The sequence below is a fragment of the Phalacrocorax carbo genome, chromosome 1, assembly GCF_963921805.1.
Source record: "Phalacrocorax carbo chromosome 1, bPhaCar2.1, whole genome shotgun sequence".
Lineage (NCBI taxonomy): Eukaryota > Metazoa > Chordata > Aves > Suliformes > Phalacrocoracidae > Phalacrocorax > Phalacrocorax carbo.
In genome coordinates, this window is record NC_087513.1 from 145,819,062 (window position 1) to 145,835,710 (window position 16,649).

The following is a 16,649-nucleotide window of genomic DNA, read 5'->3' on the forward strand; positions in this document are numbered from 1 at the left end:
ACAGCATACAAAACAACACTCTGCTTATAGATCAGATTTATGACAGCCAAAATTAAGGTAGGCAGTTTTCCAGTTCATACGGGATCACAGAATAGTCGAGGTTGGAAGGGATCTCTGGAGTTCATCTAATCCAACCCCCCTGCTCAAAAGCAGGGTCACCCAGAGCAAGTTGCTCAGGACTGTGTCCAGTTGGTTTTGTACAAGTGGTTGAGTGGCTAGTGAATCACCAGTCTTTCTCAAATAGAACTGAATGTCCTAAGATTTAGTCAAATAAAATGGCCACCAAAATTCTTTGCCAGTTTCCAAGTCTTTCCATTTTACTAACTCTTTTTCCCTTCTTTCAGCAATAGGTTTTCCTTGGCTTGTTCTTTATGTAATGTGACTTTTAATGGTTTGTAAGTCCATTAAACCTAACTGCCTAATGAAACAGAATACCTACAGAATGTGCTTGCAGAGATTTAGGCAGGATGCCATAGCCCCTTTCCCCAAATCCTACAAATACCTTATTAGAGAATAACTAACATGTTCACATAGCTACAGTTAGGTGAAAGAGTCCAGCTGTTTTTCAGCTAAAAATTTCTGAGGTTGCTGACATTCTTAAAAAGGGTCAATCCTTGAGAACTTAAAATAGGGTCAGGTATTTTCTTTGTTTTGAAACTATTTCTATTTAAATGTTACTGAGTGCAATAATTTTCAAAGGCTAAGTTCTCCGCTATTCATTTAAATTGCAATACTAATTTCTTACTTAGTGATACATTTTTAATTTACTTACACTGATCATACTTACAGAGGTCTCTCTTCCTCATGTGTGGAGGGATTTTGCATATTATAACATCAGTTAAGTCCACATCTGAAAAATTAACAAAATAATCAGCATAAATAAGCGATCTTTTTATACAGCATAAATCACAAACAATGGGAAGGCACCATTCTCAGATATAACTGTAAATTTAACTTCTGATTACTAACTCTCACATTCAAGTTTACTGAAGTTTACTGAAGATAGAAAAGGCTCTGCCAGACCTCGCTCAGCACTAGTCATAGCAATAGCTGGTCAGAGAAGGCGCACAAAGAAATAAGCTTATGCTAAAAAGGACTGACTTCAGGTCAGCATTTGGTGAGTGGGTGGAATGGCTCTAAGAAACATATGTTAACATGTTTACTAAATGACTTGGTGCTATTAAGAAAAATGAATGTATATGATAAGTATGAGACAGCATTTGTTACTACACTTGCTTTTGTATAGTTAAACTTTCAGAATTTTGCTGTTTGGAGGAGTTATAATTGCCACTGTCAGGAGAAAAGATCCTGTGTTGAAACACAGAAGTTCAAAAGATCAGGATGTAGAGCTCTTTTTCCATTGGGTGAAATTACTATGCAAGGTAGACTTCTATGAACAGCTAGTAATAAGCATGCAGGAAAAGTGAATTATTTTTAATCTAATACAGGTTAAATGAAGGTTTGTATTAGCTAGTGGTACTGTCTCATTCAAGTACATTTGCATTACCAGGATATGCCTTTTAAGACCTCCCATGTATGCCATACTACAATAAAAGAGATGGGGAATTCCAGTCTGAGCTTTTTTATTTAACTGCCAACCCTTACCAGTTACCCAAGACTGCTTAAGAACATAGGTTTGAGCTCTTATCACTTATGGAAAGGGTTTTATCTCACTTAAACTGCATAGGAGGCAGGTATCTGATCTCAACTCACTGCCTAGGTTCTCTATACAGTCAATAGTGAGACACAGGCACTTCCAGAGAATGAGTCACCATTTTCCAGGGTAGGTGGGATGAATCACCCCATGAAGGTACCTCTCTCTCTCTAATTATAGAAAGAATTTAAATGACTAGCTTAGGCCTGATGCTGCAGCTGGGCAAACTGGATCCCTCCCACTGTTGTGCTAGCTCAGGCAGGGATGACTTCCCTCTGTTCACTGCATAGCCTGACAGACCCAAACGACAGGTGCTCTGATCACTATCTTGAATTACAACATTTTCAGTCATTACAACTTTATGGTCATGTTTTTGATAGAAACCAAGGGAGGTAGGATTCCTGCCAAATTAAAGGTAGTATTAACACACTGGATAGTTTCCTCAGATGGTACCAAAGACTGGTACCACTCCTGCAGGCAGCAATCCCAAAGGCTGATGTAATTCATGTCGAGGCAAACCCCATCTCGAAAATGGCACGATGCATCTACACATAGCCTTTGGCTTTGTCCTTACTAATACTGCAGACAGTAGATGCCTGCAATATGAGCAGATTTGCACTTCATGAAGTTTTGCTGCAACCCCAGTTTTCAACTGTGGCTTCAACAGAAGTACGGAAAGCTGTTGTTGACCCCCCAATACCAGTAATGGTCATTTCCATTTGGTGCTTTATTAGCACAAAAGCATATGACCAGAAGAAAAGGTCTTTATCAGACACCACTTCTGGCCTGCTACCTTCAGTCCTGGCAGCTGGCCATGGGAAGCAAAAGCACTGCTCAGATGCATGGCCCCACATCCTGTGGACTTGAAGCTTTCAGACATTCGGTCTCACTCTGACTGCCTGCAAGATCTCAAGCAAAAATAATGGTCATCTCGGCCTTAAAATAATCCCTTGCTGATTAGCTTGTACAACTACAAGCTAACATCCGCCTTACCTCCACAACTGTTTTGCCAAAGAGCTTTGGTCTGTCCCCTTCTTGAAAAAAACAAACAAACCTACCGCAAGATACAATTAATGTATCTGTGCAGCGTGGAAATCCCCAAATGCAACCTTTCAGTGATATTTAGATAAAAGGCCATTTCAGCAGCAAAAAGAAGCTTGCTTTCTCTTTGCTTTCCTGTCCACCCTCTCCCACTTACTTAAAGACAAATCTGTAAGTCACAAACTTCCTTCTTGATCCTTCACCTGCTATGAACTTCAGCAAATTCAGTTAATCTAAAAACCTAAATTTATCTCTTTGATATATTGAAGTACTTCTAATACAAAACTCCAAATTAGGCCACTTACTTCTTTGTGCAAATTAAGACTATTTGTCTATATTCATAACTAAAATACAATTAGCATTCTTATTGAGATATTGTTTTAATTTCACTTGTCTTCATAACACTTCTATTTCTTCGGTTCTCCTTCTGAGAGCACAAAATATCCACACCCACAGGTGGAAGTTAGCATTTGTAACACACACATTTGCCAACTAAAAAAGAAAAAGGCACAGCTCTGTTTCACTTTGCAGAACATCTTTTATAAAGTTGAGCATAGCGTAATGCCATGGTAAATAATGAGTCTTGCTACAGAGCAGTTTGAAGTCCAACCCTCTCAGCCTCCTCCGTTGTTTTACCAACAGAAACTGAAACAGCTTACAAATGGTCTTTACTCTAAATTAATCTTTACCGTTTTCACAACAAACATGCTGGTTACATCATGGTGAAGGTTCTTGTGCATGTCATGACTTTTCTCCTCATGATCTGAGGTTCTCACACTACCTTTACAGACATGGAAAAGCCCATGAGAACAGGAGACATACTTTCTGTTGAGGAGTTTAGACTGGAAACACATTTCTGAGTTAAATGATCCTTTTGACATCCTGCTAAAGCTTGCCTCTTCTAAAGCCTTCTTTCATCATAACCATGATGCTCAGAATGCAGAAACAGTATTGCTCTACCTGGGAAAAACAAAGATTTTAACCCCCTCTCTGAGCTCTTCCTGCTGCAGGAAAGGGTGAGGTAGTGGAAAAAAAGGCAGGAAAAAACAAGAAAAACCCCAACTGTTTTTGACCTGAAACAGAGATGAACCAGACACACAGAATCACAGAATCAAGTTGGAAGGGACCTCTGGAGATCATCTTGTCCCACCCCCCTGCTTGAGCAGGCACACCCAGAGCAGGGGGCACAGGAACGTGTCTAGGCAGGTTTTGAATGTCTCCAGGGAAGGAGACTCCACACCCTCCCTGGGCAGCCTGTGCCACTGCGCTGGCACCCTCACAGGAAAGGAGTTTTGTCTCATGTTCCAACTTGTGCCCATTGCCCCTTGGCCTGTCATTGGGCACCACTGAAAAGAGTCTGGCCCCATCCTCTTGACAGTCACCCTTCAGGTATTTATAAGCATTGATAAGACCCCCCTTGGTCTTCTCTTGTCCAGGCTGAGCAAACCCAGGTCTCTCAGCCTTTCCTCATAAGGGAGATGCTCCAGCCCCCTGATCATCTTGGTAGCTCTCCACTGGACTTGCTCGAGCAGTTCCCTGTCCTTCTTCAACTGGGGGGCCCAGAACTGGACACAGTACTCCAAACGTGGCCTCACTAGGGCGGAGTGAGACATTTGCTAAAGATTTCATATTGCTGTTGATTACAGATGAATGGCAGTAAAATATTCTCTAACATACAGGCAATGAGAGAGGGGGACCATGGGAGACAGAGGGGATAAAAGCACTGAAACTAGATCTGTAATCAGAAGTTTTGGTCAAGCTCGGATTACAACAAAAAGTCTAGGTAACTATCTGATCTATCTGAATAGAATACTCATCCACTTCACAGACTAACATAGCACTAGTTAAAGCCAGTGTATTCTGGTCAAAACAACCAGCAGTTACCTCTGTCCTCTATGTGTTTGATGGGATCTCTCGTTCTGCTCTAAAACCACTGGATTACAATGAACTTCACCTGTGCAACAGGTCTGCACTCCAGGGTCACAGACTAACCATTCATTTACTTTCCTTACACTACATTTTCTCACAGGGAAGGAAAGCTCCATTAGGCACACTGGAAAAATCTCCCAAACACTCTTCATTTTTACATGGTGTTGCTCTGACTTGCTGGGATTCCTACGCTTACTGTTTGAAACATTTATATAAATTAAAAACACATAGCAACATTAGAGGACAAACCAGAAACGCATGAATTCTTTCCTCAACATATGTGTTTTCAACAAGACATAACTAATTCACTCAGAAAATGAAACAGTGTCAAGTATTTAGAAAATTTAAAATAAATGTTAGTGTTGGAGTAATATTCCACAAAGGTTATTACCAGGATTTAGGCAGCATAGCAAAACTGGAGTCTTATGCTACTAATAAATATCTGCTGATGCGTATTTCTCCATCAACATTTGTTTTGTACTCCTGAACTGTGTTTTGTGCCTATATTTCTGACCCATATATCTTTTTTTCTTACACAGTGCATGCCAAGACTATGCCTAATAGCCACAATACTGGATGCCTTTTCAAATGAAGTAACTTTTTTTTTTTTTTGTTCCAAATATCTCATTCATTTGTGTTGATTTCATTTCTTCTTCCTGGAAAATAAAATGATTTGTTTGTTTACCCTGATCTTTCTAGATCAATGGGAGAGAGGGTTGTTGTGAGCCAAGATGCTGACTGCAAGGCTCTTTCCTAGATTCCTTTCTGGAGTCATGTAAACAAGTGGTAGGATGCTGGCATTGTGGAAGCATAAGCATCCAACTCCACACAGGCCAATAACAGTCTACGCTTCCCACCACCACTCCCATTTCAATGCCTCAGTGGGACAGCTGCCCCAGTGAAAGAAATCCTCCTTCATGCCAATCCTACCCTGTGGGTTAACAGTAAAATCAGCTGGTAAGATACAATGGGGGGATTTGAATACTGCTTCAGTGTCTTACCAGTTTCTAAAAATATTGTCCTTGAAAATCTATTTAGACAGCATGGAGACCCCATTTTGTTGGCTCTGTCAAAGACTTCAAACTCATCCAGAAAACCCTGTCCACATTCCTAGGATCTGGGCCAAAGAACCCCAACATTTGGTTTGCTTTCTTGCCCAAGTTGTGAGAAGAAACCATGGAGTTTCACCCAGGGTTCTCCACCAGCCAGGTAAAGTCAGATGTGAGCTGAGACAACAGCCAAAAGGGAATAGGGCTGGTAGGTTTGAGGAAGGATGGATTTCTGAGCTGCTTCTCAAGAACTGGAAGGATTCAGGACTAAGTGAAGCAAAAGATACTGTTCATCACCTCTCAGCCATTAGCTATGCCTCAAGATTGACACTGAAAGAAGAAATAAACCTATTTCTGAGTGGGTCTTGACCAAGATGCAACCTTCATATACTCAACAATGTTCACGCATTCAAAAGTTATTCAGGATCACAAGCACTGGGAAGGAGCAAGAGGAGTCTCAGGAATGACTAAAGGGACTGCGTTACCCTGCGTTTGCATTGCCCAGTGCAGCAGTTGCACTCTGGGTCGGTGGATGCAGATGTGCTGTCCCAGTTCCTCCCTGCATCCCGTACCTCCCTCCCACACGCACACATGTGGACACACACACATCCTCCCTGCCCTTCACAACGCGGTTACAGCAGCTGTATTCTGGTGAAGGCCAATGAGAAAGGGAAGTAGAAATGAAGCGACAGGGTCTGAGATACACTAACTTGTTCAAGCTTTTCTGCTATAAGCAAGGAACTGCTGCAGACATCTCTCTCTCAGAAAATGAAGCCACAATTTCATTTCTCAACAAAGCCAGAAAAGATTAAAAAGTATTTTTTCAGAGGTGTCAGAAGGTCACCCAACCGCCCACTGCACACCATAAGGAAGGACACTACTGATGCTTTTCAGAAAAAAACAGGTTAAGATGGCAACTTCAGAGAAACCAGCATTTCTGCACTTCAGCACTGACAGCAATAGTTTCAGTTTAGTGACTGTGCTGATGAGAATTATCAGCAGCAGACAGTAAGTCTAGAATTTAGGTAGGAAAAAAGAAATATGAAGATGTAAGCAAGGCCCAGTGAAATAATTCATAGAAAGCTATAGTTTTACCAGGAACATAATTAAATTTTCTAACCAAAATGTTTGCCTATCTACTTTTAACACGGACTAAATGTTAAGTCTGTGTCAAGTATAAACTGAACTGTTGCTAATAGGGCCTGACAATATAATGTACTAAATCGATTCTTAACTTGTAGCAGAGTGGGAGTAAGATTACATGTATTGACAGACATGGGTCATTTTAAAACATACTGGAAAAATATTTGGAATATATTGAAACTTGCCACATTTGATTGCTGAATTTAAAAGGCCTAAATCAGTAACACAAAACTGGAATAAAGTATGTGACCTACAAAAAAGAAAAACAGACCATAAGTGGCTTGCGTGTCTTTGAAGTGACCCCTTAAGAGGAAATCAGACCAAATATCACCGAAATATTTCTACGAATTTGATTACAGATCATTCTCCCATGTAAGACCAGCAGCTTTCTATTAGAATATCATATTTCAAAAATTGTCCTCTACTTGTGAAAATTTCCATGAGGTTTCCCGGCTTTGACTATCAACTTTACTGAAATACTGTATTCTCTGTTGATGTGTGATTGAACAACTAAGCTATTACAGCAAATAAATGTCTTGTAGAGGATATCACCATGCTAGCTCTAAGACAGAAAAGACAAAACTTTGGAAAGAGTAACTAAAGGTATTTCTACCCTGATTGATTTAATGTGTGAAATGAGCAAACATATGAACACAAATAAAAATAAATATGTATATTTATATATATACTGCTATAATAACATACTTTTCTTTCGCTCTCATCTACTAACAAACCAAACATAATAAACATTTCAGATTAAAATTCAGAGAAAAATTAAGACACCTATAGGCTATGGCCATGGATTTCTGGAGTCCAGGGATTTTAAAAACAATTTTCAAATAATTGTAACCACAACCTACTGGCTGGTTTTCAGGAAGTAGTACTGACCAAACTTTAGAACTGACATAGTTTAGTGGGCTTCAGAAGTTTATTTAAAAAAATAACAACTGCAGCAGTGATGGTAGCAATGACCACAAAAAGTTATAAATGCTATGCAAGGACAAAGGGCAAATATTAGTGCTGAGCTCCTTGCAGTGCTCACTGCTCAAAAATACGAACTTAAATGTCAGAGTTTTGTCAATTCTCCAAGCACTGACATGCCTTATGAAACTGGTGCATTACTACAGGTCAAGTTTATATGAATCTTGCTGTTTTCAAAAGCAAATTTCGCAGGGATACAGAAAAGCTTGAAAATGTGAAATATGCATCCCAAATTACTTTTCTTTCTTAAAGATCATTACTAACTCACTCTCATGACTGATATATTTGACTCTCGTTTTTTGCATGCTGAAGGCAAGCAACAGTGACAGCAGCTTCTCCTGCTAACTCCTGGTGCCTCCCACCACACCTTCTCAGAAATTCATAAGCACACTGCCTACCTCGGTAGTCAAGCTTCCAAGGCAAAGCAGCAGAGATGATGTTTCTGCCCACAGATACCTGCCTTGCTCTTCTGGCCCAGATGAGAACAGGTACCTGCATTTCAGCCACACAAGTTTATAGTCCACCATCTCATCAAAGCCACTTTCAGCAACAGGTTAAACTAAGGTACTGAACTGCATCTCAGTGCGGGCACACGTTCCTACATCTGCTGACTCTGCTAGAGAGGCAGTACCTTCTGGCAAAAGGGTGGGACCAAAAGTTGAATATAAAGACTGGGTCAGAGCACAAGACTAATCAAGCCTAGAGTCCTCTCTGAGAGCAGGCAGTGCTGGAGACTGAGAAAAACAGTATAATGAGCAGTACTGGTATTTTGTGAGGCACCTCCGGGTTTTCACTCTCAGATTCAGCTGACAAGCACCCTAGGAACCTTCTGAGCTCGGCATCATGCCAAGACCTCCGTATTTAACGGCTGGTGGTAACATGACAGCTAATGTGTTACCAGAGTTCCTTGATGGCCCTTGCAGCACTGTTACCCTGTAGCCCTGTTAATACTATATTGCCATCACTAGTGACCGGCCATAAGCCTTGTACCAGGGCTTGCAAACCCTCAGGACTTCAGCTTTTCCGGCTTGCTCTGTCTGAACTTTCCTTGACCTGCCTGCAACTTTGTTTTAGCCTGCAATTAAACTCGGTTTAGTTGCAACAACAATTTTTCCAACTGCCCAGATGTCTGTGGATAATTTGTTTTTACTTTTGTTTATCTTTGCATGGTACCACCATCATTTTGCAACTGTAACACAATGATGCAGTGTAGAAAAATACAGGCCTGGTATGATAGCACAGGCCTTGCAAAGCGAAGACACAGGATGCCGAGGAGAGGAGTACAAGCATATGATAAAAAGAGATAGGGTACAAAATTGACACTTGGAGACACTGTGGCTATAGACAGCTCACCCATGGTCACCTAAAGAACTGCAGACTTGAGAATGAAAAAAACTGGTTTTAGGGGTAATAAACAGAACAAAGAAATAGTATCTAACAAGTATGTAAGGTTCCCAATATAGTAAACTTGGACGTAATGTGGAGCTGAAGACCAAAGAAGAAAGAGCCAAGTTTAAAAGCTTGTTAGCAAACATAAAAATGACCCCAAGTGGATCCTACAGTGAAGAAGAAGAAACTATCAATGTGAACGTCATATTCGTCCTGTCAGCATCTGAAGTCATTTAGATGCTGACAACTGCTGAAAGACCTCCACATCACCACCGCCAGAATGAAACCACCTTAGGACCCAGAGGAGCAGGCGAAGGGTGAGCATTACAGCAGGATAAAGAGGTAGACACTTTGTGTGTTCAGTGATTTTTAACCGTATTGTTATTTCCTGAGTCTTTCCCCTGTATAGAAGCAGCATTCTTTCTTTTCCTGTTAATAATGAGATCTGAACAAGTAAGGATTCCTGGATTAGACTGTAAAGACTTTAATTGTAGTTTTTACAACAACAACCTCTTGCCTTTAGATATAAGGTGTGTTTCATCTTTGCCAATAAAAAAGATTTTGCACGTAATGGCACAGATGTGGAATTTAGTGCCATTATTCTCTGTTTACTTGTACCAGCAGATGCTGTTGTCATCCTATGTTTTAGGAGAGAAATTTTTGAACAGTTGGGAGCACTAGTTTTATTGTTTCCAACTTTTTAAGGTCATGCAGATCTCATCTCTACAGCTTCATTTAGAGAATTTTTACAGATTAAAGATGCAAGAGTAAGAGCTAGACAAAACATTGCCAGGACAGTTTGTCATCACTGGGATAATATCTATGCTCCAAGCACGATCTACTTGCTTCCACTGAAGACATAAAATGATCGTCTGCCCACAGTGATATCACTGTGAATCACAGACATCAGCGCAATGCATCTTTGTCAAATAATTATTTTAAAACAGTAAATGTCAAACCTAAACATTTTAACTGTTTGAAGTGAAACAAGCTATAACTACAACAGATTAAATGGGACATCATTAAACTCTTATATCAATAGCTTTTAATCTTTTCTAATTTGAAAACTCCCTGAAAATTTTCCAGAAGAACCCTTTGGTACCACCTAATTTAAAGCTACTGATCATAGGCTTGTTTTCCCGACTCACTTCCCACCAACTTACTTACATAGTTCATGGACAATTTAAAACCACTGACTTAAACATTGTAAGAACCAATCAGCTATGATTGTCAAGAATAATTTTTGTGTTTTTTTTCATTTTACATTGTTTCCATCTGCTCAGAACTACACAAAATATTCACCTAACTTTCTAAATTTTTCCATGTTTGGTCTCAGAAGTAAATTTGTATTTGGAAAGTGTGAGCAAAAGCCTTTCTGGGCATTTTCCAGTTCTGAAAAGGGAAAGTCTATTAATAACTTCTTTATCCAATTAGGGGAAAAAAAAATAATCAATCTTTTTCAACACAGAAAATAAAAACAAACTAACTGAAACCCCACAGGGCAAGTAGTTCTTTATGAGGTATACAATGACCAAAAAAACCAAACAAGCAATTTGCTAACCCCCAAAAAAGTGAGTTAAAGAAAAATTAGAGTCTGGTATTACCTAGAAGGAATGGCGCCAAGGACCACTGGCTGAAATGCAGGAGAGTAGAACCCAACCCAAGCCCTGTGGATCTTTGAATACTGAAGCAGCAACAGTGTCAAATCCCTATGAAAGTTCGCACTACTAAAAGATGATGCAGAAACAGTGGTATTATCATGCATTCAACAAGCACTTTGTTAACTTTTCCATTCTGAACAGCTTTGTGGCTAGGTATCTGAGGGATGGCTCTGTGGTAGTACAGACCCAGATTTTAAAGAGAACTCCAGGTGCAACAAGCTACCAAATCGCATCCTTATCTTGGCTGTGAAATTATCTGAGTGCTAGACAACCTCTGGTGTGCCACTTCCGTTCACAATAATGACTGTGAAAGCCACTGTCACTGTGGCTGTCGAAACAGCCTTTCGAACACTGTTGAAAAATACTGTTCTCTACATTTTCGCTGTACAAGTTTTTCTATGGCCTAAACACCACAAGTAGTTTGGCTAATTCAGTGACTGGTACTGTAAACTCCAACCTTACAAATGGATGAGTGTTTTCGGAGATCCAGAGGGGGTGAGAAGGTATAGAAATTTGACTGTACAGTCAGGTAGAAGATGCAAGAGTTAACATATTTATTAACAATTCCAATTTTAAAATATGACCACTACACAAAAGGAGAGTTTTACTTGCAGTTAAACCGGCATAAAAGCAAATGTAATGCAACTGCAGCTATCTTTGTCTTTTACAACTGTAGATAAAATTACATTGCCTGGGAGTGGAACACAATGGCATTCAAATAACTAGTGTTTAAACATATTCTATTTTCCTCCCCAGTGACATCCCCAGGTCATGCCTGGATAAGTGAGAACAGAGTTTGCAAACACTTATCTAAATGGACTTTCCTAATGTGATCTGTTGTATTATAAAAGGACCCTTTAATCTGCCAAGATTACAAATCAGAGTGAAGGAGTCAACACTCTAAAATATACTATGACTTTCTTCTCAGTTCTGGGAAAGCTATGACCATGCTGTACTTGCTGTGTCTGGTTTTCAGGCGCCTTTACAACCGCAATCTTTTCAGCGCTCATGTTCAGATTTTCGTTTTTGATCACTCACATGGGAACTAACCTCAGGACAGAAGATATCTTACTCCTTTTGCACTATATAATTTCAAACCAAAACATTAAGTTACAATATGCTAGTGCAGTCTCTCTAGTGACGGATATACCTGGTCATAGAAGGGATCTTCCCTATTCTGTGAGGCTCCTATTTAGCATAGTGATTTTTGTCTAGTCTAATGAAGATGTTTTTAATGGATACCAAGTACTTTTTGGTACTCCTGGGGAAGGCGAAAAGGGAGAGTTTTTAAACAAGACCCAGAAGAGCAGCTCCAGATGACTGGAACTGTGCCGGAAAAGTTACAAGTTACGTTTACTTTAAGACTTGAATAAAAACCATGATAATTTTTTTTTTTTTGTCTGTGCTTGCCTCTTCCCTTTACTGAATAGTAAGACATCCAAGCTCTCAATTACAAACAATCTGGAGTACCAACAAGTGCATTCTTCCATAAAGTTGAATAAATCTCAACAAACATATATGGTAAAATACACTCATTTCCAATGCTCTGGGTGGCTGTTTTGTCCACAGGGATCCATAACCGCTGCTCCCTGAGTGACTTTTGCTCCCAGCGGTGCCTTCTTGAAAAATCAGTCCTCAAGAACTTTTTTTTTCCACCTTTCCTCCTTCCGCATCAAATACTATCTAAAAGCATTGCTCTCCCAACTTCCCTTCTCAAAGAAATAAAAGACTGTGTGGCAGCGTTACTTGACTTTATAAGTACTAACTAACCCATCAAAGCAAACGGGTTAACACATATAACCCGTTCTTTGTCTGAGGATAAAATGCACCAACAGGCACCATACAAAACAAAGCTGATTTGTCGTACTTATAAATCCAACGTAGAAAAGGTTTTTCTTCCTGTTATAGTATATGGATTTAAAATCTGATTCATAGAGAAATAAGCCAAAAATATTAAAGTTTGTAATTCAGAAATTAAATGCTACCTTTCAACCTGTTACTGAGTGCTACACGTCTGAAATGTTTACAAAAGACATTTTTTCAGAATTTATCTTCAACAGCCATTTAAGTATACTGTTAAAGAACTCACCCTTGCACAAGCAAATAACTCACCTGTTTGAGACTGCATCAGTTGGCCTAGAATTGACCTAGAATTCTGTATTATCTCCTACCTTATTGTTCAAGAGATTAGAAAATCCCCAAAACTCAAATTTCTCTTTTTACTTAGTTCCTATTTATGTAGCCTATGAACTATAAGAAAATAACAAACAAAGGCGGCAATAACATTTTTTTTCACTAACAAGGAAAACATGAAAAACACTTCTATTGATAAATAACTGCAATTCTATGCCAAGTTTACACATTTGTGGACTCGCATACGAAAATGCTCATAGGCCTTCTGCTACAATGTTCAAAAAACATCACAAAAAATGCCGGAGAACCAAATTAAACTATTATATATATATATGCATACACACACACACATATACACATGAAATTAGAAAACATGAAACTCCTCTCCCAGCAACCATGGATAGAAGGCGGATTACATTAAAAATTGTTTTTTGCTGCACAATATTGTACTGAGCCAAACAGAATGGTGTCTGATTGTTTATAATCTTTTCTGTATTCCCATTAACGATAGGTTATTACCATGATATTCCAATCACTAATCTGGCATGCTTTCAACTTGGTTTTTACCAGTCTTCTTTCCTAAAACTGTTACTTTATTTCTGTAAGGAAGGTGTTAATTTTTTTCCTTTCCTAAAGGTTATTAATCTTCTTCACAGAAAACCACACAGTTCCTGTATTAACTCATGCATTAAAAGAAACAGAATACAGGGAATCCCAGTTACTTAGGGAATAAAGGTGTTGAAAATACTTCAGGAGTGTTTTCCTTTAGTTTCTGTGGCAGTTTAGCTAGAGAAAATTTTCCCCTCTCTAGACTGAAGACAAGAACTTTACCCCACACCTCAAAGCACAATGATGACCTTTAAAAAAGGAAAACCAAAGAAAAGTAGCTCACACTGGCTCCCTTCCCTCCCACCACCCATTAAAATAACAGCTGGTGACTTAGCTCAAACAGGTTCAGATTCTGAAGTCAGGCCTTGCTCATCTAGTCCTAACAGTCTTCACTGAAGACTAAGGTACCTATCTGTATTAACAGGCATGTTTTTTAAATGGAGCCGGGCTCACCTTATGGGGTGGAATTAACAAAGATGAGACTGCCAGCTGAATAAAAAACAAATGAAAAAAAAAAATCTCAAGGTGGAGATCTCAAAGCTTATGGAATGAAGCTCCCAACCAAAGTGATGAAAACCCCACTATCCAAGATGTTTCCAGGACATTATACCAGATCTGTAGGGTTACATAGCTGGAGTTTCCTCCACACAACCACACAAGAGAAAAACAAGTTTTTCTCTACACCTCCACTTCGAATGTTTGAGAATATTTGGCAGCTGCCTGGGACAGCTCCAAAAATCACCTTATCACAAATCACAGCAGATTCTCCTAAAGGAAAGCCACCAACGCGAACGTGCACAACCACAGTGAAAGTGCCTCTTGTCAGAAACACCAGATCAATGTTAAAATGTGCCACTCAAAATAACTCTGTGTTAACAGCTAAGCAGCACTTTTTAAATTTTTTTCTTTGCTTGCTCATGTTAACCCAGGCTAAAAGTCAACAATAAAGTACAATTTCAGACAGCTTAATTTTTAAATGTTTTCAAGGAGAGTAAGGGCCTGAGCCACAATACATCTTTTAGACTATCTTTGTGTTCTAGGCATTTCTGGGGTTAACGCCTATCAGGAGCTGAACTAAGATTTATTTTTTTTTTTAATATGGAAATTACAGAACAATCTTGAACATAAATATTCCCAAATGGATGTATTTTTGTTTCAAAGCAAAATTAGCATAAACATATTTGAGGAAGAAATTAATATTAACTCAGTCATGCTTGCCTACAAACCCCCAAAATTCCTTGGAACATTTTATTTTTAGTTTTTATAGCATATAATCTATCTGAACAGAAAACATACTGTTAAAAGTATCATGACAGAAAGATCCAAGTAAGTTGGAACAAACTCCTCTCTTGTACTGCATACAGTTCGGCAGAAATACAGTTCACACAGACCCTTTTTAATTGTATTAAAAATATTTCATTTTTCATTACTGTTTAAGAATCTGCATGAACAAACCATGAGGATAGTATTTACCTTGACTAAACACCATGCTGTGAAAAGGTTAAGGAAGGTGTATAGTCTTTGGATGGGATTCACTTCACTGAACTGTACTGAAGTTAAGCAAAATAGGCAGCTTGTTAGAACTGAGTAGAGAGGGATAAGAACCTTCAAAAGGCAATTCTTTGACTTTTAAACAGCTATCTTAAGAGACTATGAAACAGGATTAAATTTGCATTCCAACATCTCATGTTTAATAATGATCTACAACAGTTCTTTGGCAGACCAGGGAAGTACTGCAAACCTGACAATACTCTTGTTTGTCTCTTCATTTGTGCTTATTTCATCCATCCTCATCCCTCCTACTCCCCCCAAAGAATTGTGATAGGAAGGAAAGGTTTGACAGAAATTCCTCTATTTCTTTTTTTTTCCTCAAGAGAAGCGTGAGATGCCTTTTCCTGAAACTGAAGAGGTGGGAGTCCCTCAGACCTGATTATCTTTTCTCCTCCAGAAACCTCTTCAAGTGACATTCTTCCAATTTCTCTGGGCATCCTTATAAGTGACAGCCATGCAGGCCCTGAGATGCTCCAAGCGTTGTCTCTCAGGAAGAGGCTTAGACAGATTTTAAAATTAACCCCCCGGTTTGCTAGCCAGAAGAACATGACTTGGAGCTAAATAAAACCTAGAATATAGAAAAAAGGCCAAACCTAAACTGCGACAGATTCTAAATCTAAGGGAGTTGATCATGACTCTAATAAACCTGAAAAAGCACTCACACTTTTTCACTCTTATCTTTTCAGTCCTCCCTCCTTGCCATCCATCCTCTCAGACTGCCATTCCAAGCACTGTGCTTTCAACAGAACACCCCCCTTCCTATTGACAATTCAGTCCATAAACAGTGCTTTTTCTTTACTGTGCAGTCTTCCAAGTAAGGACTGTGAGATCACCACACAATTGTTTTTACCACAGTACAATAACGGCTTAGTACCACTATGTAATAATCCATTAGGAAGCAAGGAGCCTTACTATTCTCTCTTGATATTCTTCTAGGCACTTAAAAACCTCAGAAACACAGGCTAAGCACTTATTAACAAACAAACAACTAGAGAACTAAACATAGCTTTGCCAGAAGTACATTAAAAAGGTTTCTTGCTGTGGTGTTTTCCTCCTGTTATTTTATGGAGAATTTTGCTAAAGAATGACCTGACCAATGTCTTCATAGCGGATAAAGCCACTTAGAGCAACTCAGGATTTGTGGCAGAGCAGAAAGCACATTACTCACCCTTGCTCAAGGAATTCAGTTCCTTTTTGCACCTGGTGCTGGGACAAACCAGCATCTAGGCAAAGGACAGTTCTTCACCAACATACAGTTACAAGTTTAAACATTTGTCAAACTAAGGAGATATCTGGGCAGGGGCTGTCACTGACTCTAAGTACTGCACCCATCATTTGTCACTACAGGCACATCAGGGATCTTCAACCACAATTTTCACTTTAGAGCAAGCTTTTCTATCCCTAGTCATGAGTTTGCTGCCCAGCAGTCTGCTTCTAAACCTATCTTTGTCACAGGCTAAATGTAACACACCTTTGGCCAGACCTACAAATTCACTTGATGCCTGATTT

At 39.3% G+C, this 16,649-nt stretch overlaps 1 protein-coding gene across 14 annotated transcripts in view; it reads right to left on the reverse strand.

Moving 5' to 3' along the window:
* The window catches only part of INPP4A (inositol polyphosphate-4-phosphatase type I A), a 130,022-nt gene that overhangs the window by 53,284 nt on the left and 60,089 nt on the right, over positions 1 to 16,649 (reverse strand). For 13 of the 14 annotated variants that reach the window (XM_064438627.1, XM_064438621.1, XM_064438611.1 and 10 more), the window contains one exon: positions 788 to 850. The gene's annotated coding sequence lies outside the window, so the exon portion shown is untranslated. Of the gene's footprint in view, positions 1 to 772; positions 851 to 16,649 lie in introns of all 14 variants that reach the window. The other variant, XM_064438565.1, reaches the window with a different exon arrangement.